The sequence below is a fragment of the Eleutherodactylus coqui genome, chromosome 5 (assembly GCF_035609145.1).
Source record: "Eleutherodactylus coqui strain aEleCoq1 chromosome 5, aEleCoq1.hap1, whole genome shotgun sequence".
Taxonomy (NCBI): Eukaryota; Metazoa; Chordata; class Amphibia; order Anura; family Eleutherodactylidae; genus Eleutherodactylus; species Eleutherodactylus coqui.
Genome location: NC_089841.1, coordinates 19,213,155 through 19,238,650, shown reverse-complemented (window position 1 = coordinate 19,238,650; position 25,496 = coordinate 19,213,155). Strand labels below are relative to the sequence as shown.

The following is a 25,496-nucleotide window of genomic DNA, read 5'->3' as shown; positions in this document are numbered from 1 at the left end:
TGTAATGTACACGCTCCTGTACTGTATGTGTATTGTAGATGTAGCAGAGCTGTATGTGTGTAATGTACACGCTCCTGTACTGTATGTGTATTGTGGATGTAGCAGAGCTGTATGTGTGTAATGTACACGCTCCTGTACTGTATGTGTACTGTGGATGTAGCAGAGCTGTATGTGTGTAATGTACACGCTCCTGTGCTGTATGTGTATTGTGGATGTAGCAGAGCTGTATGTGTGTAATGTACACGCTCCTGTACTGTATGTGTATTGTGGATGTAGCAGAGCTGTATTTGTGTGTAATGTACACGCTCCTGTACTGTATGTGTATTGTGGATGTAGCAGAGCTGTATGTGTGTAATGTACACGCTCCTGTACTGTATGTGTATTGTGGATGTAGCAGAGCTGTATGTGTGTAATGTACACGCTCCTGTACTGTATGTGTATTGTGGATGTAGCAGAGCTGTATGTGTGTAATGTACACGCTCCTGTACTGTATGTGTATTGTGGATGTAGCAGAGCTGTATGTGTGTAATGTACACGCTCCTGTACTGTATGTGTATTGTGGATGTAGCAGAGCTGTATGTGTGTAATGTACCCGCTCCTGTACTGTATGTGTACTGTGGATGTAGCAGAGCTGTATGTGTGTAATGTACAGCTCCTGTACTGTATGTGTGTATTGTGGTTGTAGCAGAGCTGTATGTGTGTAATGTACACGCTCCTGTACTGTATGTGTATTGTGGATGTAGCAGAGCTGTATGTGTGTAATGTACACGCTCCTGTACTGTATGTGTACTGTGGATGTAGCAGAGCTGTATGTGTGTAATGTACACGCTCCTGTGCTGTATGTGTATTGTGGATGTAGCAGAGCTGTATGTGTGTAATGTACAGCTCCTGTACTGTATGTGTGTATTGTGGTTGTAGCAGAGCTGTATGTGTGTAATGTACACGCTCCTGTACTGTATGTGTATTGTGGATGTAGCAGAGCTGTATGTGTGTAATGTACACGCTCCTGTACTGTATGTGTACTGTGGATGTAGCAGAGCTGTATGTGTGTAATGTACACGCTCCTGTACTGTATGTGTATTGTGGATGTAGCAGAGCTGTATGTGTGTAATGTACACGCTCCTGTACTGTATGTGTATTGTGGATGTAGCAGAGCTGTATGTGTGTAATGTACCCGCTCCTGTACTGTATGTGTACTGTGGATGTAGCAGAGCTGTATGTGTGTAATGTACAGCTCCTGTACTGTATGTGTGTATTGTGGTTGTAGCAGAGCTGTTTGTGTGTAATGTACACGCTCCTGTACTGTATGTGTATGGTGGATGTAGCAGAGCTGTATGTGTGTAATGTACACGCTCCTGTACTGTATGTGTATGGTGGATGTAGCAGAGCTGTATGTGTGTAATGTACACGCTCCTGTACTGTATGTGTATGGTGGATGTAGCAGAGCTGTATGTGTGTAATGTACACGCTCCTGTACTGTATGTGTATTGTGGTTGTAGCAGAGCTGTATGTGTGTAATGTACACGCTCCTGTACTGTATGTGTATTGTGGATGTAGCAGAGCTGTATGTGTGTAATGTACACGCTCCTGTACTGTATGTGTATTGTGGATGTAGCAGAGCTTTATGTGTGTAATGTACACGCTCCTGTACTGTATGTGTATTGTGGATGTAGCAGAGCTGTATGTGTGTAATGTACACGCTCCTGTACTGTATGTGTATTGTGGATATAGCAGAGCTGTATGTGTGTAATGTACACGCTCCTGTACTGTATGTGTATTGTGGATGTAGCAGAGCTGTATGTGTGTAATGTACACGCTCCTGTACTGTATGTGTATTGTGGATGTAGCAGAGCTGTATGTGTGTAATGTACACGCTCCTGTACTGTATGTGTATTGTGGATGTAGCAGAGCTGTATGTGTGTAATGTACACGCCCCTGTACTGTATGTGTATTGTGGATGTAGCAGAGCTGTATGTGTGTAATGTACACGCTCCTGTACTGCATGTGTATTGTGGATGTAGCAGAGCTGTATGTGTAATGTACACGCTCCTGTACTGCATGTGTATTGTGGATGTAGCAGAGCTGTATGTGTGTAATGTACACGCTCCTGTACTGTATGTGTATTGTGGATGTAGCAGAGCTGTGTGTGTGTAATGTACACGCTCCTTAACTGTATGTGTATTGTGGATGTAGCAGAGCTGTATGTGTGTAATGTACACGCTCCTGTACTGTATGTGTATTGTGGATGTAGCAGAGCTGTATGTGTGTAATGTACACGCTTCTGTACTGTATGTGTACTGTGGATGTAGCAGAGCTGTATGTGTGTAATGTACACGCTCCTGTACTGTATGTGTATTGTGGATGTAGCAGAGCTGTATGTGTGTAATGTACACGCTCCTGTACTGTATGTGTATTGTGGATGTAGTAGAGCTGTATGTGTGTAATGTACACGCTCCTGTACTGTATGTGTATTGTGGATGTAGCAGAGCTGTATGTGTGTAATGTACACGCTCCTGTACTGTATGTGTATTGTGGATGTAGCAGAGCTGTATGTGTAATGTACACGCTCCTGTACTGTAAGTGTATTGTGGATGTAGCAGAGCTGTATGTGTGTAATGTACACGCCCCTGTACTGTATGTGTATTGTGGATGTAGCAGAGCTGTATGTGTGTAATGTACAGCTCCTGTACTGTATGTGTGTATTGTGGTTGTAGCAGAGCTGTATGTGTGTAATGTACACGCTCCTGTACTGTATGTGTATTGTGGATGTAGCAGAGCTGTATGTGTGTAATGTACACGCTCCTGTACTGTATGTGTATTGTAGATGTAGCAGAGCTGTATGTGTGTAATGTACACGCTCCTGTACTGTATGTGTATTGTGGATGTAGCAGAGCTGTATGTGTGTAATGTACACGCTCCTGTACTGTATGTGTATTGTGGATGTAGCAGAGCTTTATGTGTGTAATGTACACGCTCCTGTACTGTATGTGTATTGTGGATGTAGCAGAGCTGTATGTGTGTAATGTACACGCTCCTGTACTGTATGTGTACTGTGGATGTAGCAGAGCTGTATGTGTGTAATGTACACGCTCCTGTACTGTATGTGTACTGTGGATGTAGCAGAGCTGTATGTGTGTAATGTACACGCTCCTGTACTGTATGTGTATTGTGGATGTAGCAGAGCTGTATGTGTGTAATGTACACGCTCCTGTACTGTATGTGTATTGTGGATGTAGCAGAGCTGTATGTGTGTAATGTACACGCTCCTGTACTGTATGTGTATTGTGGATGTAGCAGAGCTGTATGTGTGTAATGTACACGCTCCTGTACTGTATGTGTATTGTGGATGTAGCAGAGCTGTATGTGTGTAATGTACACGCTCCTGTACTGTATGTGTATTGTGGATGTAGCAGAGCTGTATGTGTGTAATGTACACTCTCCTGTACTGTATGTGTATTGTGGATGTAGCAGAGCTGTATGTGTGTAATGTACACGCTCCTGTACTGTATGTGTATTGTGGATGTAGCAGAGCTGTATGTGTGTAATGTACATGCTTCTGTACTGTATGTGTATTGTGGATGTAGCAGAGCTGTATGTGTGTAATGTACACGCTTCTGTACTGTATGTGTACTGTGGATGTAGCAGAGCTGTATGTGTGTAATGTACACGCTCCTGTACTGTATGTGTATTGTGGATGTAGCAGAGCTGTATGTGTGTAATGTACACGCCCCTGTACTGTTTGTGTATTGTGGATGTAGCAGAGCTGTATGTGTGTAATGTACACGCTCCTGTACTGTATGTGTATTGTGGATGTAGCAGAGCTGTATGTGTGTAATGTACACGCTCCTGTACTGTATGTGTGTTGTGGATGTAGCAGAGCTGTATGTGTGTAATGTACACGCTCCTGTACTGTATGTGTGTTGTGGATGCAGCAGAGCTGTATGTATGTAATATACACGCTCCTCTACAGTATGTGTATTGTAGATGTAGCAGAGCTGTATGTGTGTAATGTACACGCTCCTGTACTGTATGTGTATTGTGGATGTAGCAGAGCTGTATGTGTGTAATGTACACGCTCCTGTACTGTATGTGTATTGTGGATGTAGCAGAGCTGTATGTGTGTACTGTACACGCTCCTGTACTGTATGTGTGTATTGTGGTTGTAGCAGAGCTGTATGTGTGTAATGTACACGCTCCTGTACTGTATGTGTATTGTGGATGTAGCAGAGCTGTATGTGTGTAATGTACATGCTCCTGTACTGTATGTGTACTGTGGATGTAGCAGAGCTGTATGTGTGTAATGTACACGCTCCTGTACAGTATGTGTATTGTGGATGTAGCAGAGCTGTATGTGTGTAATGTACACGCTCCTGTACTGTATGTGTATTGTGGATGTAGCAGAGCTGTATGTGTGTAATGTACACGCTCCTGTACTGTATGTGTATTGTGGATGTAGCAGAGCTGTATGTGTGTAATGTACACGCTCCTGTACTGTATGTGTATTGTGGATGTAGCAGAGCTGTATGTGTATAATGTACACGCTCCTGTACTGTATGTGTATTGTGGATGCAGCAGAGCTGTATGTGTGTAATGTACACGCTCCTGTACTGTATGTGTATTGTGGATGTAGTAGAGCTGTATGTGTGTAATGTACACGCTCCTGTACTGTATGTGTATTGTGGATGTAGCAGAGCTGTATGTGTGTAATGTACACGCTCCTGTACTGTAGGTGTATTGTGGATGTAGCAGAGCTGTATGCGTGTAATGTACATGCTCCTATACTGTATGTGTATTGTGGATGTAGCAGAGCTGTATGTGTGTAATGTACACGCTCCTGTACTGTATGTGTATTGTGGATGTAGCAGAGCTGTATGTGTGTAATGTACACGCTCCTGTACTGTATGTGTGTTGTGGATGTAGCAGAGCTGTATGTGTGTAATGTACACGCTCCTGTACTGTATGTGTGTTGTGGATGCAGCAGAGCTGTATGTATGTAATATACACGCTCCTCTACAGTATGTGTATTGTAGATGTAGCAGAGCTGTATGTGTGTAATGTACACGCTCCTGTACTGTATGTGTATTGTGGATGTAGCAGAGCTGTATGTGTGTAATGTACACGCTCCTGTACTGTATGTGTATTGTGGATGTAGCAGAGCTGTATGTGTGTACTGTACACGCTCCTGTACTGTATGTGTGTATTGTGGTTGTAGCAGAGCTGTATGTGTGTAATGTACACGCTCCTGTACTGTATGTGTATTGTGGATGTAGCAGAGCTGTATGTGTGTAATGTACATGCTCCTGTACTGTATGTGTACTGTGGATGTAGCAGAGCTGTATGTGTGTAATGTACACGCTCCTGTACTGTATGTGTATTGTGGATGTAGCAGAGCTGTATGTGTGTAATGTACACGCTCCTGTACTGTATGTGTATTGTGGATGTAGCAGAGCTGTATGTGTGTAATGTACACGCTCCTGTACTGTATGTGTATTGTGGATGTAGCAGAGCTGTATGTGTATAATGTACACGCTCCTGTACTGTAGGTGTATTGTGGATGTAGCAGAGCTGTATGTGTGTAATGTACACGCTCCTATACTGTATGTGTATTGTGGATGTAGCAGAGCTGTATGTGTGTAATGTACACGCTCCTGTACTGTATGTGTATTGTGGATGTAGCAGAGCTGTATGTGTGTAATGTACACGCTCCTGTACTGTATGTGTGTTGTGGATGTAGCAGAGCTGTATGTGTGTAATGTACACGCTCCTGTACTGTATGTGTATTGTGGATGTAGCAGAGCTGTATGTGTGTAATGTACACGCTCCTGTACTGTATGTGTACTGTGAATGTAGCAGAGCTGTATATGTGTAATGTACACGCTCCTGTACTGTATGTGTACTCTGGATGTAGAAGAGCATGCATGCCACACATGTGGCTGCCACACGAATATGAGCTGTATTAAGTATGGCTGGATAAAGTATGATGCAGTTTGACAGGGTAGGAGACAGGTAGGCCACAAACTCTGCCTAAATACTTTACACTTCAAAACTATCGCTAATGCTGTCACCTCTGTTCTCATCCTTGCTCTCAATTTCAGAACTTCTTTCAAGTGCCAACCTCTGGGGCGCTCTATTCACATTAGCCCCTCTCTCCTGTCCTCACCTATGCACAGCTCGCATGCACTCTTTACCTTCTTGCTTAGCCTCAAACCCCCTAATGCCACTAATAAACATAACAGTTGTCCTCATAAATCTCCCAACCATCTGCTAACCCTCTCTAGCCTGCTGTTACTAGCTGCTGGTGATCTCTCTCCCAATCCTGGCCCACCCTCCACTGCTCCTAGTTATCACCCCCTACCCAACTCACTAATAAAATCCCCAAAACTTTTAGCCCATGCAAACCTTCCCCTGACTCCTATAAATGTGCGCTCTGGAACTGCCAGTCAGCATGTAATAAACTCCCCACCATCCACAAGTTTTTTTACTGCTAAATCTTTAAATCTGCTCGCTCTCACAGAAACGTGGATACAGCAGTCTGACACGGCCTCCCCTGCTGCACTGTCTTACAACAGCCTGCAGTTCTCCCATACCCCGAGACCAGATGACAGGCGTGGCGGAGGAGTAGCTGCTCTTCTCTCCCCGAAATGTACCTACCAGGTCATACCCTCTGTACCCTCACTCACTTTTCCATCATTTGAGGTACATCTGTAGTGTCCCAGAACCAGAGTCCTTGTTACACCCCTGTGCGAAGTTGCCATGTGGTTGCATAAAGCATATTTTTCACAATGCATAATGATTAGAGATGAGTAAACAGACTCGTTAAGGGCGATTTCGTACTCCAGCATCGCTGTTTTCGAGTACCTGACTACTCGGGTGAAAAGATTTGGGGGGGCGCCGGGGAGCAGGGGGCGGTGTGGTGGAGCGGGGGATAGCAGTGGGGAACAGGGGGGAGCTCTCTCTTCCCCCCCCCCTCTCCCCTCAGCAACCCCCCGCTCACCCCCGGCGCCCCCCGAATCTTTTCACCCGAGTAGTCAAGTACTCGAAAATAGTGATGCTTGAGTACGAAATCGCCCTTAACGAGTCTGTTCACTCATCTCTAATAATGATATATATTATTTGGATTTTGCACTGTGCTGCCTTATATTTGCAGACCTTTGCATAGCTCAGGCTATGCAGAGATATAAAGGGTTAAATTGTACAGATGAGATGTAATTTTGGTTATCAAGCCGACCCTCAGCAGATGTTGCAGAGTTCCACATCCCCCAAGAAGGTGGGAGGGACCCGACAGCAAAGGGAGTCAGTTGTCTCTTGGAGGGGGGAGGGGCGAGTAACATGTGAGCCAAGAACAAAGGGCAGACAGAGAGAGAGCTCCTGGGATCTTAACCCACTCTGCCATTTTTTTGTGCCTGTCCACGCTGTGAAGGGGATTATTGTGTGATGAGTAGAGATGAGCGAACGTACTCGGTAAGGCCGATTTCGCAATCGAGCACCGCGATTTTCGAGTACTTCACTACTCGGGTGAAAAGTACTCGGGGGCGCTGTGGGTGAGCGAAGGGTTGCAGAGGGGAGTGGGGGGGAGAGGGAGAGAGGGCTCCCACCTGTTCCGCGCTGCTACCCCCCGCTCCACCACGCCCCGCCCCCCCCCCCCCCCCGGCGACCCCGAGTACTTTTCACCCGAGTAGTGAAGTACTCGAAAATCGCGGTGCTAGATTGCGAAATCAGCCTTACCGAGTACGTTCGCTCATCTCTAGTGATGAGCTCTGAGGAAGCGAGACAGAGCTGGAGCTAAAGACAGAGAGGATAAGTTGTACAAGGACCTCCCTGCGTATGCTGTTTGTAACTTTTGGTGGAGAACAGTATTGGTCAGCTAGCACACTGATGAATTGTCCCCGCATGCGTCCTTCCAGATACCACGTGACGGAACGGAATTGTGAGTACCAAGTGAATATTGTAATGCAATGTGAATGGAGCCCCACAGCAGAGGTTAATCTAAACTGGACTGCGTATATCGAGAACTGAATCTAACTGTTAGCTTGTAGCAGGAATATCTTTGCTCAGTAAGAGACATTTCCAAGAGCATCATAGGCTATATCTTCAATGACTCTGCTGAAGGAGCCACCTTTAAAGTCACGATAACCAAATGATCACCCATCTACTGCTTATTTGTAATACCGCATGTTATACTTTGATTGACTCGTAACCTGGAATGTACATAAGCAATTGCAGTAAAGTTAAAGGGGTTGTCCCGCGGCAGCAAGTGGGTCTATACACTTCTGTATGGCCATATTAATGCACTTTGTAATGTACATTGTGCATTAATTATGAGCCATACAGAAGTTATCAGAAGTTATTCACTTACCTGCTCCGTTGCTGGCATCCCCAGTCCGGTCTTCTCCCTTCTGAATGGGGCCGCTCGTGCTGGGGATCTGCTCCTCGTAGCTCCGCCCCGTCACGTGTGCCGATTCCAGCCAATCAGGAGGCTGGAATCTGCAATGGAACGCACAGAGCCCACGGTGCACCATGGGAGAAGATCCCGACGGCCATCTTCGCAAGGTAAGTAAGAAGTCACCGGAGTGCGGGGATTCGGGTAAGTACTATGCGTTTTGTTTTTTTTAAACCCCTTCATCGGGTTTGTCTCGCGCCGAACGGGGGGGCTATTGAAAAAAAAAAAAACGTTTTGGCGCGGGACAACCCCTTTAAAGCTGTTTTATGAAATCTCAGTGTCAGAAGTCCATCCTGCACTCCGTATAACTGAAGCAGCTCCCTTGACAAAAGGGTATGGTGTGGGACCCGGGACCCTCAGGTTAGTGAAGCCACCCTGCCACGTGACAGGAGACCTATAGCCCTTGCTAGCCTGTTGTATTAACCCCCGGTACACCACAACGTCCCCCTTTTTCTGGCGTCACGAACAGGATTATTTGAGACTGTATGCTTATTGTGCAAAATCCAAAGTACAGCTCCCCTTTGTGGCTATATCAGTGATTTCTCCAACTGTGTCTGTGTTAGAGAGCAGGAACCCTTTAAGTTTAAATGCAGCTATAAAGAGACTGAGCTTCATTTCACCGCTGCTGCACAAAATCATCCTTTGCCTTAAAGAGACAGTATGTTCAAACTTGCCAGCATGTCTGATCTCGACGCAAGTGAGCAATCAGGCAGCGGTGCCACATTGCTATCTACTGACAGTGCGATTCTTACTTCGGCAACAAGCGCAAACCCACCAACCATACCAGCTGCTACCATGATGGGAATGCCAGTTTTCTTCGGGACTCCAACGCTGCCAACCTATCGTGGGGACCCAAACACACTCAGGGATTTCCGCAAGAAAGTCTTTGGCATGTTCCAGTTTGTCTCTCTTTCTCCCCTTCAACAGGTGCAGTTGCTGCTGGGACAACTTCAGGGACCTGCTCTGGAAGAGGTTCGTACCTGGCCAGCTTCGGAAAAGACCAGCATTGAGCAGATATTGGCAAAGCTCAGGAAGAAGTTTGAGATCCAGCCACCAACAGAGGTCTGACTACGTTTCTATGAAAGGCGTCAGAGACCAGGTGAGACTATTCGGGCCCACGCAGTGGCCCTACGAACTGCATTTTTGGCTGTTAAAGACATAGACACTGTTGCTGCAGCGGAAGTTGACAAAATATTGATGGACAGATTCATTGAGGGCATAGACTCTAAGCTGACCCAGACTCAGCTGCGCATGTTGGCTGTCCAGCACCCGTGCATATCCTTTTCAGCTTTTAAGTCCCTGGTGCAACAGGTGTTAAGAACTGACCCACCTCCTGAGAGGGCTACTGCCAGTGCATTTCCATCATGAGTCATAGGAGAGACTTTTGTTGCCCCCGAAAGGTCATTACATAGTGTTCCGCAGATTACACAAGCTGCCCAAATTTCTACTCCTGCTCCTGAAGCCCTAACCCCGAAACAGGTGGACATAATGCCTGAGATGATGATAGAAATGACTAAGACCTTGCCAGAGCTCGCTGCCTGGTCCATATCTGCAGCTAGTGAGCCACCACTTTGCAGAGCCTCTCCACCAGAGCATCGCTCACGCCATCCACATCCTGTACGACCCCCTCCTGCTAAAAATGTTAGGGGTGAGAGGCCCACCTGCTTCTACTGTAATAAGCTGGCTCACACTAAAGCTCAATGTTGGCAGTTAAACGGGCTGCCCCTGAGGCCACGGACCGCCCCTTAGGAATAACGAAATAAGGTCCGACCCGAAGAGCCTCCAAAGCAGGAGCCTCACACTATGTCTCGCCCTGCCCCTATATAACTATTGTGGGAAGACAGCTCGGTAGAGTGCGGGGTTTGCGGCAGTCAGAGGTGGAGACAAGTATTTAACGTCCAAGTACAGGCGTGACCGGCGTTTATTGCAGTCCAGGAAATCAAAACAAATCCAGCCTTAGCTTCAGGCAAGAAAACAACAGTCCAGCATTAGGTCAATAGGCAGTCCCTGCCTGTACAGGTCATGTTCAGCAGGTGCACCACACAGCAGGGCTTTTACCTCCAGCAGGTATCTCAGGCTGCCTGGGTCCAGCAGCCATCCAGTCTCTACTGTGTTAGTGCACACTGCTATTTATATACACCTCTTCCTGGCCCAGCCTTAGCACCTGTGCTGATTGACCCCGCACACAACCTGGAGTGGAGGAAGTGGAATGGATGGCCCCACTACCAACCTGACATCCATTCCAAAAAACCAGGTCCAAAGACTTTTAAAGAAAAGACCTCCAGCAACTACTTGCTGGAGATTACATTGCACTCCTGGATTTTCATATCTCAAACAGCGGGACATGGACTTCCTCCAGCCCCATTAGGCATAATAAAGGAACCTAGGGGCGACGTAGCGACCACCCACTATCACGCCCCTCAGTACCTCACACTATTCATATTGATGGTATACCACTTGAAGCATTAGTGGACACAGGATCACAAGTGTCTACTATACGTAAGAAAATGTTTTTAAAACATTGGGACTGTAATGGTTTGCGAACACCTGATATTAATGATGTGACTCTATATACAAGTAATGGTCAAGCTATACTGTTAGTGGGTTACAGGGAACATAATATGCAATTGGGTGACATGAGATTGCCTGATCAGGGTGTAGTAGTCACAGATGCAGAAGATGAAGGTGCTGCTGAGTTTATTTTAGGCATGAATATAATGCGTCATTGCTTTGTTGAAATGTTGGATGCCTTGTGTGCTTCTCTCCCTACTGCTTCTTTTTCATATAAGAAAGTTTTACAGCATCATATCAAAGTTCTTACTGCTCAGCAGAAGTTTGTGATTCAGAAAGGTAAGATCTGGCGCGTCAGAGTTCAAAATGCTAGACCAGTGACACTACCACCTAATGCAGGAACTATGATCTGGTGTCGTGCCCGACCGGGTATCGCAAATAAAGACTATCCAGCCTTGCTAGAAGCTATCCAGCTAGATGGACAGCCACTGGTGAAAACTACAAGAAGTCTTGTCCCTGTCTCAAACGGTAAAGTACCAGTACGGTTAGTGAATTTAAGTGACGCACCAGTAGTTCTGCACAAATTTCACCCAGTGGCTCAGTTGTATCAATTTCATCCTGAGGATGTGGTGAAGAATAGCCCCGTTGGCACTCAACAGTCGATAGACGCCACTAGAGATAAAGGCAAATCAACTTCAAGTCCTTTATGGACCGAACTCCACGTGGGAGACACCAGTACCCCTGCTGATAGAGTAAATGGAGCCCTGAACGTTGCCAAGCGGTATTATCAGGTTTTCAGCAAACACCCCTTGTATTTTGGAAAGTCTACCCTTATCCAACATTGCATAGCGACCTGTGATCATCCTCCCGTTAAAGAAAGGCATCGACCAATTCCTCCATCAATGTACCAGGATGTGAAGAAAATGCTGCGAGAGATGAAGGAAGCCGACGTAATCTGTAAAGTCAAAGCCCCCTGGGCTGCGCCATTGGTTCTTGTTAAGAAGAAAGATGGATTGATCCGCTTCTGTGTGGACTATCGGAAACATTACAGTATTATGCACAAGGATGCGTACCCAGTGCTGCGTATAGAAGAGTCACTCACTGCCTTCGGCTCAGCTGCCTATTTTTCCACCCTAGACTTGACCAGTGGCTATTGGCAAGTGCCTATGGCACCTGAAGACAGGGAGAAAACTGCATTTACTATTCACATGGGACTTTTCGAATTTAATGGCATGCAATTCGGACTCTGTAATGCTCCCGCAACATTCCAGCGACTCATGGAGAGGTGCTTAGTTCATGTAAATTTCCAAAGCGTTTTGCTGTACCTCGATGATGTCATTGTCTACTCACTTACACTTTTTTGCCTGATGCAGAGCAATGGGTTAGGCTTCATTGGTTCCCATCATTCCTTCTGATGTCCAACTTAACTGTATCATTGGGAGGAGTGATTGCTCTAATGAAGGACACTGAACACCTGTGTAAACACCTAGAAAAGGCCAACACATCACTTATGGAGATTCAGAAGCAGACCATCTGGGTAGGAGACAAGTTAGCAGAAATAGGCACCATAATACAGGCAGACAGGACATCATTGGTATGATATCTTCACTGGATGGTCACCAAGTGCAGTTAAAATGATAAGTTTTGTGGTACACCCTATGCTGGTTATTTTCTTTCTGTTTGTTTTCTTGAGCATGATGAATTTTTTTTGGCTGTACTGTGCTATAAGGAAACAAAGCCGAACCATAGAGACGATTCCCCTAAGAATGTTTTAAACCATCCATTGAGGAAAGCGTTATGGTGGGAACCCGACTAAAAGAACCAAGGAAGCCCTACAGGAATGGAATTCCCGGAATTACCATCAGCTACAATGGACATTGGACTCTTCCTAAAAGGATATTGGACTATGGGCATTGGACTCTTTCTAAATGGACAATTTCAAATGGGGGACTGTGAGGGATTATAAGAACCAACGTACCTCCATCTTGTCTTTTCATATACACAGTTAATGAATAACTAACATGGTTTCTAACTAACACTTACATGATGATTTAGTATAAAGCTAAAAATACTAAAGCTTGTGACAATGAATAATGGACATCTGGTATCTTGTGGTATCTTGTGCTGGATGTTGGGTTCCCTAAAACTCAAGTACAGACAGTTTCACTTCAGTTATTCTAAAATCTAAAAATATATAGAAATTTTATGGGAAATTCCAGACTGTCCAGTATGCAGGTACACTGTTTGCATAGAACGCCTTCATTTCTTTGATATGGTATATAAGATTTGAGCATACAACCTCTTGTGTGGTTTTGATCTTTCTCTCCTAGCCGGCTTGGTACTCTATTTTAAACCGGCTCCCAGTTTAAAATATGGGCAATGTCCCAGGAACAGACACTTTTATGTGGAAGACAGCTAAGACAATAGTAGCAGGGTATGTTGAATAGTTGGGAGAAAGTAAGTGAGGCAACATCACGGGAAGGCTATGTGAATAAAGAGCACAAGGGCATTGTGTATTATGCACCTCCTTCAAAAGGACATAGTGCACCACCCGTGTGCTGCAAACCATCTGCACCACCCCTTGCGGATCATGCACTGGTTTGGACTTGCTGTAATTGTGGGCAGCAAAATCCTGGGTGGCGAGACACTTGCCTTGCTTGTCAAGCACCTCGCCATAGGAAATTGCCTACTGTCCTGCCCGTGGTAACAAGGTCAATGGCACGTGTAATAAAGGAAGAAAATGTAGCACAGTTAGAAAGTGCTGAAGTGAGGAGCAGAGAGACAGAAAGTTAAAGGGGTTGTCCGGCCATAGACAAGTAATGTTATCACTTCTGTTTGCCCAATACAATGCACTTTGTAATATACATTGTGCATTGTAAATTAGGCAAACAGAAGTTATTCACCTACCTTTTGGGGTGACCCCCCCCCCCCCCCCCCGTGTTGCTCCTCCGTTGTCCTTGGATCCGACTGGCTCCAGGTCTTGACGGGAGTGGACGCGCTTCTTCAGCTCAGCTACTGCGCAGGCCCTGGGAAGCATCTTTACTTCAGCTGCTGTCACGCTCTCGTCTGCCCGCATGGGGGGGTGGTGGTGGTGTGCGGGAGTCGGGCAGCCTGTCACTGTGCGGGAAGGGGGGGGCAGGTTGTCGGGCGCCTGTCACTGTGTGGAAGGGTGCGGGAGTCAGGCAGCCTGTCACTTTTTTTTTGGGGGGGGGGTTGCGGTCACATAGACTTCTTGTGGGGTGGGTGGGCGGTCACATAGACTTCTTGTGGGGTGGGTGGGCGGTCACATAGACTTCTTGTGGGGTGGGTGAGCGGTCACATAGACTTGTCTCTGTTGGGTGCTGTCACATAGACTTCTTGCGGAGGTGGTGGTGCTGTCACATAGACTTGTCTCTGGGTGCTGTCACATAGACTTGTTGCTGTTGAGTGCTGTCACATAGACTTCTTGCGGAGGTGGGGGTGCTGTCACATAGACTTGTCGCTGGGGAAAGAGTGTGGGGTGGTGTTGTCACAGTAATTTGTCGCTGTGGGGTGGGAGGGGGGCTGTTATAGTAATTTATCCCAGGGTGTAATCCTGCCTGTGCAGGGAGGGGAGGAGGTGAGCTGTGTCTATTGTGAATGGTGGGTCCAGGGGGGGGGGACTGGAGGACACTGTGGGCTGGGGCACTGTAGGGGGGCATTTGGGGGGCACTGTGCAGGAATGCATTATGGGGGGTGACACTGGAGGGGGGAACTGTGGTGGGGGCATTGTGGGGTGGTGCACTGTGGAGGGTCATGTGTGTGGTGGGGGCACTGAGGGGGTGTACTGTGGAGGGCACTGTGGGGGGGGTGCATTGTGTGGCGGCACTGTGGGGAGGTCATTGTGGGGGGGGGGGGGTGCACTGTGTGTGGGCACTTTGGGGGTGCATTGTGTGTGGACACTGAAGGGGGGACTATGCGGGGGCACTGGAGGGGGGAGGACTGTGTGTGGGGCAGTGTGGAGGGGGCACTGTGAGGGGGGGAATGTGTGTGGGCACTGGAGGGGGCACTGTGAGGGGGGGCATGTGTGTGGGCACTGGAGGGGGGGTGTGTTTGTGTGGGGGGGTCATGCTTGGTGCTACTTTCACTTTCAATAGCAGAGGAACGCGATCCTCTACTATTGAAAGTGCTGCTAGAGATCACGATCTCCTGCTTACTGCTGTGACAGCTGTAGCAGGAGATTCCTTCATCTCTCCGGCATGTCCCCTCGTCACTGGACACTGGGACACGGTCACAGTGTCCAGTGATGAGGGGACATGCTGGGGAGATGAAGGAATCTCTTGCTACAGCTGTCACAGCTGTAGCAGGAGATCGTACTGCTCTCCCTGCTCTCTCATTGCTTTGAATGGAGCCGGCCGGCTACCGGCTCCATTCAAAGCAGTGAAGCGTGGGTCTCCATTATGACGCCGGTCCTCCAGTCATGTGACCGGCATCATCGGGAGCGCGCACGCTGAGGAGAGAGAGGCAGCAGTGCATCATGGGAACTACCCAGCGGCGCCATCTTTAAAAAGTTCTTCAGGCCAGCTTTATAAGGGGAAGAAAAGGAATAAAATGACGGCATACCTGGAGTTATACCAGATTACTTTTTAGGGGGGGGGGGGGGACTATTGCCTGCAGGACCTTCCTCCCGAACGACAAGTCTGAGGAGAGGTCGGTGTTCAGTCTATAGTGCTTAGTAAAGGTGTGCAGATTAGACCATGTGGCCGCCCTGCATATCTGCTCCGACGTAGCCATGGCCCTCTCTGCCCAAGAGCAAGATACTGCTCTGGTTGAATGGGCCTTGAGTCCTTCTGGAATCGGTCTGTCGCTGGAAGAGTAGGCCTGCTGGATTGTTGTTTTTATCCAGCGGTTGATGGACCTTTTAGAAGCCACTCTTCCTCTGCCCGGCCTCTGAAATTGAATAAACAAATGGTCAGTGTTTCTAAAGGAGGATGTCTGTTCCAAATAGCATAAGACGGCCCTTTTTACGTCCAGGCTGTGGTATTCTCTTTCTCTATCACTTTTGGGGTCCTGACAAAATGATGGAAGGATAATTTCTTGTTGCCTATGGAACTTTGAGGCTACCTTGGGTAGGAAAAAAGGGTCCATTTTTAGTATGATTCTATCATCTAGGATTAGCAAGTATGGTGTTTTGCATGAAAGGGCCTGGATCTCGCTTACCCGCCTCGCCGTCGTGATTGTGACTAGGAATATGGTTTTAAGGGTTAGCATTTTAATTAATGTCTGGTCTATAGGCTCAAAGGGGGACCTACAGAGGCTTTTGAGAACTAGGTCCCATAGGGGTACTGTACTGCGACATACTGGTCTCATGCTCTCTGCTGCCTTCATAAATCTACGGATCAGCCTATGTTCAGCTAGTGGTTGGTCCAGAATGGCCGAGAGGGCCGAAATCTGCACCGTAAGGGTCCCTGGCCTTAGATTTTTATCCAGGGCCTCCTGGAGGAAGTCCAAGATCTCTGCCACCGAGGTGTCAAGGTTGGAGACCTCCAACCCCCTCCAGGAGGAGAACCTCTTCCATATCTTGTTGTAGATCGCGGATGTTACAGGTTTGCGGCACTGGCGCAGAGTCGATATTACTCTGGTGGACAGACCTTGTCTCAGCAGCATTTGCTCCTTAATATCCATGCTGTGAGGTTCAGCCTCTGTACGTTGGAGCACAGTACTGGGCCCTGCCAAAGGAGATCCTCTCTGGCTGGGAGGCGGATTGGGTCCGCGATGGCCAGTTTTAGGAGCAGGGGGAACCATGCTCGCTTTTCCCAATACGGGGCGACCAATATGATGGTCGTGTGGCTTTGCTGGATCTTTTGTAAGACCCTTGGGATAAGGGGAATGGGAGGGAAGGCGTAAGCCAGACTGATGTCCCAGCTCTGGGAGAAGGCATCCATTCCCTCGGCCCTGTCCCTTGGATCGAGGGAAAAGTAAACGGGGCATTTTGCGTTTAGGCCCCTCGCAAAGAGGTCCACCTGCTACCTGCCTTAGGTGTCTATAATGCGCTGGAATTCCTCCTGGTTCAGGGACCATTCCCCGGGGTCTAGACGTCTTCGGCTGAGGTAATCTGCTGTTATATTCTGGGACCCCTTGAGGTGGACTGCTGTCAGGGACCACACCGTGGCTTCGGCCCACCGGAAAATCTGGGCTGTCAACTTCAGTAGATGGTGATTCCTGGTGCCTCCCTGGTGCGAATAAGGGAGACCGCCGTCACCTTATCAGAGAAGACTTTAATGTGCTTATCCCTTGGAGTGTCCTGTGCTCTGCACAGTGCTTCCAAAATGGCCCTGAGTTCCTTGAAATTTGAGGTCTGGTTCCTAGTCCTTGGGCCCCATTCGCCCTGCAACAGGCGATGTCCTATTTGCGTTCCCCAGCCGAGTTGCCTCGCGTCGGTGACTACGCAAATGAAGGGTTCCGCCACCCACGGGGATTCTGCCTTTAGGTTACGCGCTGGCTGCCACCAGTGAAGGGATCGTGTGACCGATGGTGACAGGGGCATCCTGGCGTCCAGGGAGGTCGCTGCTCCATCCCAGTTGCCCAGGACGGACCTCTGGCGCATTCTCGAGTGTGCTTGTGCCCATGGAATGATCTGGATGCAGGATGTCATGAGGCCCAGGAGTCTCATCCCGTCCCTTATCGTTATTTGCCTCTTCCCACAATACTTATGGGCTGCCAGCCTAAGGCTCTCCCGCCTGGGTGGCGGCAAAGATAGGGTTTGTGACTCCGAGTCTATCCACACCCCCAAGAATGTTTTACGGATCTCGGGGGGGGGGGGGGGGGGGGAGGCTGGATTTCTGGAAATTTACAAGCCACACCAGTCTCTGGAACAGGATGATGACCCGAGCGGTATCCTCCTTGAGGGCTTTTGGCGAGGGTCCTATTACTAGGAAGTCGTCCTGGTAGGGAATGATATTAACGCCTGATGCGTGAAGGTGCGCCACCATCTCTGCCACTATTTTTGAGAAAACTCTGAGTGCAGTGGATATGCCGAATGGTAGGCACTGAAACTGGAAGTGATACAGGTGGCTTCCTATCCTGATTGCAAATTGCAGATACTTGTGGTGTTCTGGCAGGATCGGGACGTGATAGTACGCATCCTTCAGGTCGACTGTGCTCATATAGTCCCCCTTTTTTATTAGGGTTATTGCCGACCTGACTGTTTCCATTTTAAATTTTTTATAGATAATATATCTATTCAGGCCCTTCAGGTTGAGGATCATCCGGTAGGCGCCGCTTGGTTTTTTTAGTAAGGAAGAGGGGAGAGTAGTATCCCGACCCCTGCTCTACGGTGGGGACCTGGACTATAGCCCCCATATGTAGCAGATTAGCGATTTCCCTTTTGAAAATATCCTGAAGGGCAGGGGATTGCATGGGGGTGATCCTGAAATTGTTTGGGGGCCGGACAAAGAATTCTATCCTATATCCTTGGGATATCAGCTGGAGGACCCACGGGTTATCCGTAACGCGCTGCCATTCCCGAGCAAACCTTAGTAGTCTACCCCCCCACCTGGGAATCCTACACGGGGGTAGTGATTGCTTTTGTCTTACCCCTGCCGCCATTGGGGTAGGACCAGCGGCCTGTCTTCCCCTTCCCCTGGTAGGGTCTGAGGGACGGTTTTGGTCAGGGGGGTAGCCTGGTTCTTGCCTGGTCTGGAAAGCTGTGGGTCCTGTAGGTTGCTTTCTTGAGGATTTCTTCCAGGTCTGCGCCGAAAATATACTGGCCGTGGAAGGGGATGTTACACAATTTGCTTTTGGATGCGGCATCTCCTTTCCATGTCTTCAGCCAGATCGCCCGCCTAGCCATGTTGAATAGTGCTGCGTTCCTGGCTGCTAGCCTCATAGACTCTGCGGAGGCGTCCGCCAGGAAGCCTGTCGCCTATTTCAGCAGGGGTATGCACTCCTGAATTGCTTCCCTGGGTGCTCTTTCCTTGACCTGGTCGTCCAGTTTGCCCAGCCAGAGGAACATCGATCTTGCGACGCAGGTGGCGGCGACGTTGAATTCCAAGGTATACGCTGCCGTCTGCCAGGCCCGCTTCATTAGGGCGTCCACTCTATTGTCCATCGGATCCTTTGAGTGTGATGAGTCCTCAAAGGGAAGGGCTGTCTTCCTGGCCATCCTGGCTACCTGCGCGTCTACCTTCGAGACGTCTTCGTAAATGCGCACATTCTCCTCCGTGAACCGGAGCCTCTCCTTGTATTCGCGGGGTAGATAGAGATGCTTATCCACGCAGGCCCACTCGTCCAAGATCAATTTTTTCAGGGTGGTGTTCACTGGGAAGACGGTCTTATTTCTCAGCCTGAGCCCCCCAAGCATATCGTCCTGCACGGATCTTGGCTCAACCGTGTCCTCGATCTTCATGGTGTCCCTCACCGCTTTTATCAGTTCATTGAGAACACCCGACGAAAAGTAGTATTTCTTGTTTTCGTCCTTTGGGTCGGGAGGATGGTCGAACAGCTCGCCCTCGGAAAGCTCGCCCAATGATTGCTCTGAGTCGGAGCTTGTTAGCGGTGCATAACTAGGCCTTTTGGCGGCCCTTCTTTCCCGCTGGGCCGGGGGAAGGCTAGAGATCGACGCCCGGACCTCTTCCCTAACCAGGGACCTTATATCCTCCAAGAATGCCTACTGTTCCTCTTTGAGGATCCTAGTTGTACATTCTGGACATAGCAATTTTTTGTATGCCTCGTCCAGCTTCTTAAGGCACAGGGAACATTTCCTGTGCCTTTTCTTAGGGTCTTGTTTTGCTTTGGCGGATTTCCTGTCCTGCAATGATACATACATGCGCATAAGGAAGCCCCCATACATTGCCCTTTAAGCTCCAAATTTTTGTACATATTGCACCGGGTTTGGTTCTTGGGTGAACACTTACAGTTTGCAGGGCTTCCACGTCGGTCTCTCTGCTAGTCATGGTATCCACAGTAGCAATAAGACAGACCTGTTCGCCTGGATAAACCTTCTCTGAAGGTGTCCTGCAGTGGAAGCTTGTCGGAGGGCTTTTTTGAATTTCCCGGGCTCTACTTCCGGGTTTGCGATGTCTGATGTCACCACGTCACGCCGCATCACTAGCCCCCCCCCCCCCCCCGACGCTGCACGCGGCCGCGCTGGAGCCTGCCAGGAGGAGAGAGGTCTCAGAGTCTGTGGCCCGCCGCTCTCCATGGCACTGCGGTGGTGAAGCCGGGAGGCATGACCTGTGGCCCGCCATCCCCCGGACCGCCTGAAGAGAAGAGGAGGTGAGAGGGGGAGGTGAGCCGTCAGCTTTTCGTCTCCCTAGAGGGAGCTCTCTTGCATGTCCCTGTAGGAAGCACTGGAGAATGGGAGGCAGGAGCAGCCTTTTCAAGTCTCTTGCTTCCTGTCCCTACAAGGTCAAGGGGTAACCTCCAGGTATGCCGTCATGATGACGCCGGGGAAAAAGGTGTATAATACTAAGTGGATAGATATAGATGTATATGTATGTGAATGTATACAAAGGGTTAACAGAGTTTGTTTTAGTGAGAGAGAAAGGCTGCTTGCTCGAAGCTGCAGGATTGGACCCCCCTTATTTCCTCATTTTCTGGGAGGAAGTGCTGTAACACTAGATTTAGGAAGTAGCTTTGTTGCATTAATGGAATAGAAGCTTGTAATAAATCTAATGAATCATACTGTCTTAGGAGGCAGGAAAGATAGCAATTTTATTTATTTCAGTAAATAAGAAAGATAGAATGTCTCAGTCACTTAGCAAACTTTTTCACACAAATTGTCAAAAATAGTACTCACCTCAATGTTTTTCAACTGATGTATGTATGTTTGTCACACTTTTTGCCTGTGCATCTGTATGTACTGCTACACCTTCAATGGGAGGTGACGGGGCAGACTTGAGGACATGGACGGATGAGGGTTGATGCCCAGTGTTCAGGCTGTGATGAATGTAAGATGTGTGATGCAGATATTGGCTGGGGATAAAGTTTTCTTCCCCCTCTGCATAAGACTTTGCTTCGTTGTGATGTGGATGGGCTCAGGAGAAACTTAAAGAATCGTCACTCTCATTAAGCAATGTGATTCAGGGGAAGGATGAAAGTGTTGAAGATTTTTATGGAGAATTACAACTCAGATGGGTGGATCTGGGTTATGGGGAAGTGGGGGGAGGAATAGGACTGCAATTGGTAGCATTAGCTTTTGTGGAAGGTCTTAAACCCTCCATAAGAACAAAATTGATGGATAACAAACCAGAATGGAGACATACAGAACCACCGGCTCTCTTGCAAGCTGCAAAAGGGCTAGAAATGAATGAAAGGATGAAAAAAAAAAAGATTTTACCAAAATGGCAATGATAATTCAAGGTGAATCAGAAGGCACTAAGGGTTTGGGGAAAGAGGGCGGCCGACCTCAAACTCATAACTTCAAGTGTTACTTCTGCGGGAAGATAGGACATTTCAAAAGGGATTGCAGGGCTTTTAAAGCACAGAAGGGGAAGGGGAAACCCCCACCTAATCCCGGGGACACAGAAAACCAGGCATGAAGTATGGGTGATCCCTCGCCCCTGCTCCCCGCTAAATTAGCTGCAGATCAAGGCGTTTCTGCCTTTGCTAAGGGGGAGCTTTTAAATAAGGAAGTTTCTTTCCTTGTTGATAAGGGAGCAGCCATATCAGTAATTCAGGGGCAGCATATACCTGAGTCCTACAGACAGCAGACTACTCAGTCAGTGATAGGGTTGGGAGGGGTTCTTACCTCCTTACAAGAAACTACAGCCCTGCCCTTAAAATTTAAAGATCAAACGGTAATTGCTAAATTGTTAATTAGTGATGATGTACCGTATTCCATTTTAGGTACATACATTCTGTCTGCTTTATCTGCGTCTATTCGCTTCACCCCTGAAGGAATGGTGCAGGTTGACTTTGCAGACACTTGTACAGATAAATTCTGTCAGTTAGCTGCCCTTGCATCAGAAGACCCTGCCCTTATGGTCTGCGTCCTAACCCCGGAGGATGAGCTGTTGTTAGCAACCGTCCCAGCCACCTTGTGGGCCAAATCAAAAACTGACATTGGATCACTGAAGGTTGCACCTATGATGGTTTTCCTTAAGCCAGGCTGTATCCCTCCACGAGTCAAACAGTACCCTCTTAGTATGCAGCAAGGAGATGCTATTGCTGTACAAGTGCGTGATTTGCTGGCAATGAAGGCACTTAAAGAGATAGTGTCCCCTGCCAACACCCCTCTGTTTCCGGTAAAGAAAACGACTTCCAAGGGACAACCAGATGTTTACAGGATGGTCCATGACCTCCGAGTGGTAAACAAGGTAACGGTATTAGCGTATTTTTCAGTTTCGCTCCACCCAGATTGTCAATATTTGTTTGCTTTTACTTTCAGGGGTAAACAATATGCTTGGACTGTGTTGCCCCAAGGGGCGCAAAACTCTCCGAACATGTACACGCACGCACTGCAGTCTGTATTGCAGACCTGGCAGATGCCGGAAGGCGTGGTTCTTCTACAGTATGTTGATGATCTTCTCCTCTGTGCAGAGAATCTGGAAACATGCCGGCTGGCCACCCTTTCTTTGTCAAACTTTTTGGCAGAAAACGGGTGTAAAGCTTCAAAAGACAAATTGCAATTCTGCAAACAAAAAGTGATTTTCCTTGGACATTGTCTGTCACAAGGTGTGCGACACCTCACTGAGGACCGCAAAGCTGCTATCCAGAACCTGCCTCTCCCTCACTCTGTTGCAAAACTCCGCACTTTCCTGGGACTGGTATCATACTGCCGGCCCTGGATCCGCTCTGCTTCTGTTCTAATGCAACCTCTGTGTGACTGTCTGTCCACTACATCTTTTTCTCTTTCTTCAGAAGCAGTGGACAACTTTTACTCTCTAAAACTGGCTTTTCTCAGCTCACCTGCCCTAGGTATTCCAAACTATACCTTACCTTTCAATCTCTTCTGTACTGAACTTCTGGGTCATGCAACAGCTGTCCTCACTCAAATACATGGAGGCCGACCCCGGCCAATTGGCTATTATTCCATGAGACTGGACCCGGTAGCCAGAGGAGCTCCCTCTTGTGTCCGAGCAGTGGCTGCTGTCCAGTCCATGGTGGATAAGGCCTCAGACATAGTCTTAGACTACCCCCTAGTGGTCCAGACTCCACAAGACATCCAAGGAATTTTGTCACAGGTTCAGCCAAAACATCTGTCCATTGCCAGACAAATCAGGTTACACTGTGCCCTTCTCATGCCTCCTAACATCTCTTTTAAACGCTGCACTACATTGAACCCGGCTACTCTTTTGCCAATAGAGTACCCCAGTTCAAATGGGGGAGGGGAGAATGATAGCGCAGGCAGGTTGTTTTTAAATGTAATTACAACAAAAGAAGAGGCTTTTGATGTTTAACATGATTGTGTAGCTGTAATGGAACAGGAAACTGCAGGTTTTGAAAATGTTACTGAAAAACCTCTGGATAACCCCGATTTTGAGGTTTTTGTAGATGGTTCCAGGTATCAGGGTAATGATGGTCGGTTCCACACGGGATATGCAGTGGTCACACAACACGGCACCATAGAAGCAAAATCTTTACCTCCGCATGTCTCAGCAAAAGACGTGGAACTGACGGCCCTCACTGAGGCGTGTAGAGTGGCAAAAGGTAAAACTGTGACCATTTACACTGATTCCCGGTATGCTTTTGGCATAGCTCATGATTTTGGTCCTATCTGAAAGGCCAGGAGTTTTTTAACCTCTACAGGACAACCAATTAAAAATGGACCGGCAGCAAAGGAACTCATGGAGGCTCTGCTGTTACCTGACAAGGTGGCAGTAGTAAAGGTAAAAGCCGATTCCAGGACAACCACACCAGAAGCCAAGGAAAATGCCCTCGCAGATGCAGCCGCAAAGCAGCAATGCTACCCTGGAAGAAGGGAAAGGAAGAGGAAGAAAAAGGGGTCTTGATCACGCGATGTGCAGATCCTAATGTGGACATTTAAATGGACTCTGATACAGTTACAAGAAAGAGACTTTTGCCAAAGATGGGCATTCTAAAAACTTTGGTGTCACAGAACTGGGGTCCGGGTACTGGAAGTCCCTAAAAGCTACCCGCAACCCCTGTCCCTACCTACTTGACCCCCTGGGCTAGGCCCCAGGGCGACAACTGGGCGACGGTCCCTATATTCACTAGGGAAGCGGGACAGGGGGTCAGACATACGAGACAAACAGACACAGAGGCAAGTCAGGAAGTCCGGGTCGGCAACAGGAGAATACGCGGTACCAGGGATTAGGCGAGGTCAAGGTCAGGTCCAAAAGCAGAGGGTCACAACGGGAAATCAAGCAAGGATAACGCCAGTGTAGCCTGGAGACAAACATACACTGGCAATGCTGGAGAGAAACAGGCACGTTTAAATGCTGTCAGAACTCCCGCCCCAGCAGCTGATTGGGGCGGGGAGCCTGCCAGCAGCCAGACCCAGGCAAAAGGCAGCGAGTGCAGAGACCCAGACATCCAGCAGCAAGTGCAGATTCTGCTAGTCAGGATGTCATGGCAACATGGACTGCATCGCCGCATCTCCAGCAACTCACCACCCAGGCGCCGTTCCCTGAGCCCAGGAGCACGCGCCCAGAGCCAGTGTCTGGGACCCCGACGGCCCGGGGAGGTTACCTAGACTGGAGCTCCTCTGCGCCGCACCCGATCAGCTCGGGTGATAGGACCGGTGGTGCAGATGCATAGACCCCGAGAGCTGCTGGTCCTAACATTTGGACTTTGATATGCTAAGGACCTCACAGTTACAAGCCAGCAAGGAAGAAAAAGACAAATGGACTGAGATTGGGGCACTGGAGGACAATGGTATATGGAATCTTTCAGCCAGAATCTGCCTCCCTCGCATCCTGTTCCCAATGATGGGTCAGCTGATACACGGACGGACACACTTGTCTAAGACTGCTATGGTTTCTACGGTAGAGAAGTCCTGGGTTGCTCCTGGGTTCTCTGTTGCTGCTGCCTCATTTGTCCGATCTTGTATGGTCTGTGCCTTGAACAATCCGGGATAGAAGATAAGGGTTCCACAAAAACATTTGCCCAAAAACACTCTACCCGTTTCAGAGACTACAAATTGACTACATTCAACTTCCTAAGGTAGGAAAGTATAAATATGTGCTGGTCTGTGTTGATTGCTTTTCCAGGTGGGTTGAGACTTACGCTGTCAATTCTGTAGCTGCTCAGGTGACCGCTAAGAAACTCATGAATGAAGTCATCTGCAGGTATGGGGTACCAGAGGTAAGTGAGTCAGACAGAGGTACACATTTCACAGGAGAAATAATGCGACACATCATGCCAGCTTTGGGGGTTACTCAGGCCTTACACACGCCCTACCACCCTCAGAGTAGTGGCAAGGTAGAGAGACTGAATGGCACCCTAAAGCTGAAAATTCAAAAAGCAAAGAGCGAGACAGGCAAGCCCTGGACTGAATGTTTGCCTTTGGCCCTCTTCCCAGTAAGATACGTTCCTAACAAGAAAACAGGGTTATCTCCCTATGAAGTGGTGTTTGGAAGTGTGCCAAGACTAGGCCTGTATTTTCCTCAACAGTTGCAGGCTC

The 25,496-nt window shown here is 48.2% G+C and overlaps 1 protein-coding gene across 1 annotated transcript in view; it reads right to left on the bottom strand.

Annotated features, from left to right (window-relative positions):
* Positions 1–25,496, bottom strand: part of LOC136628986 (zinc finger protein 420-like) — a 457,969-nt gene that overhangs the window by 35,214 nt on the left and 397,259 nt on the right. The window lies entirely within an intron of this gene.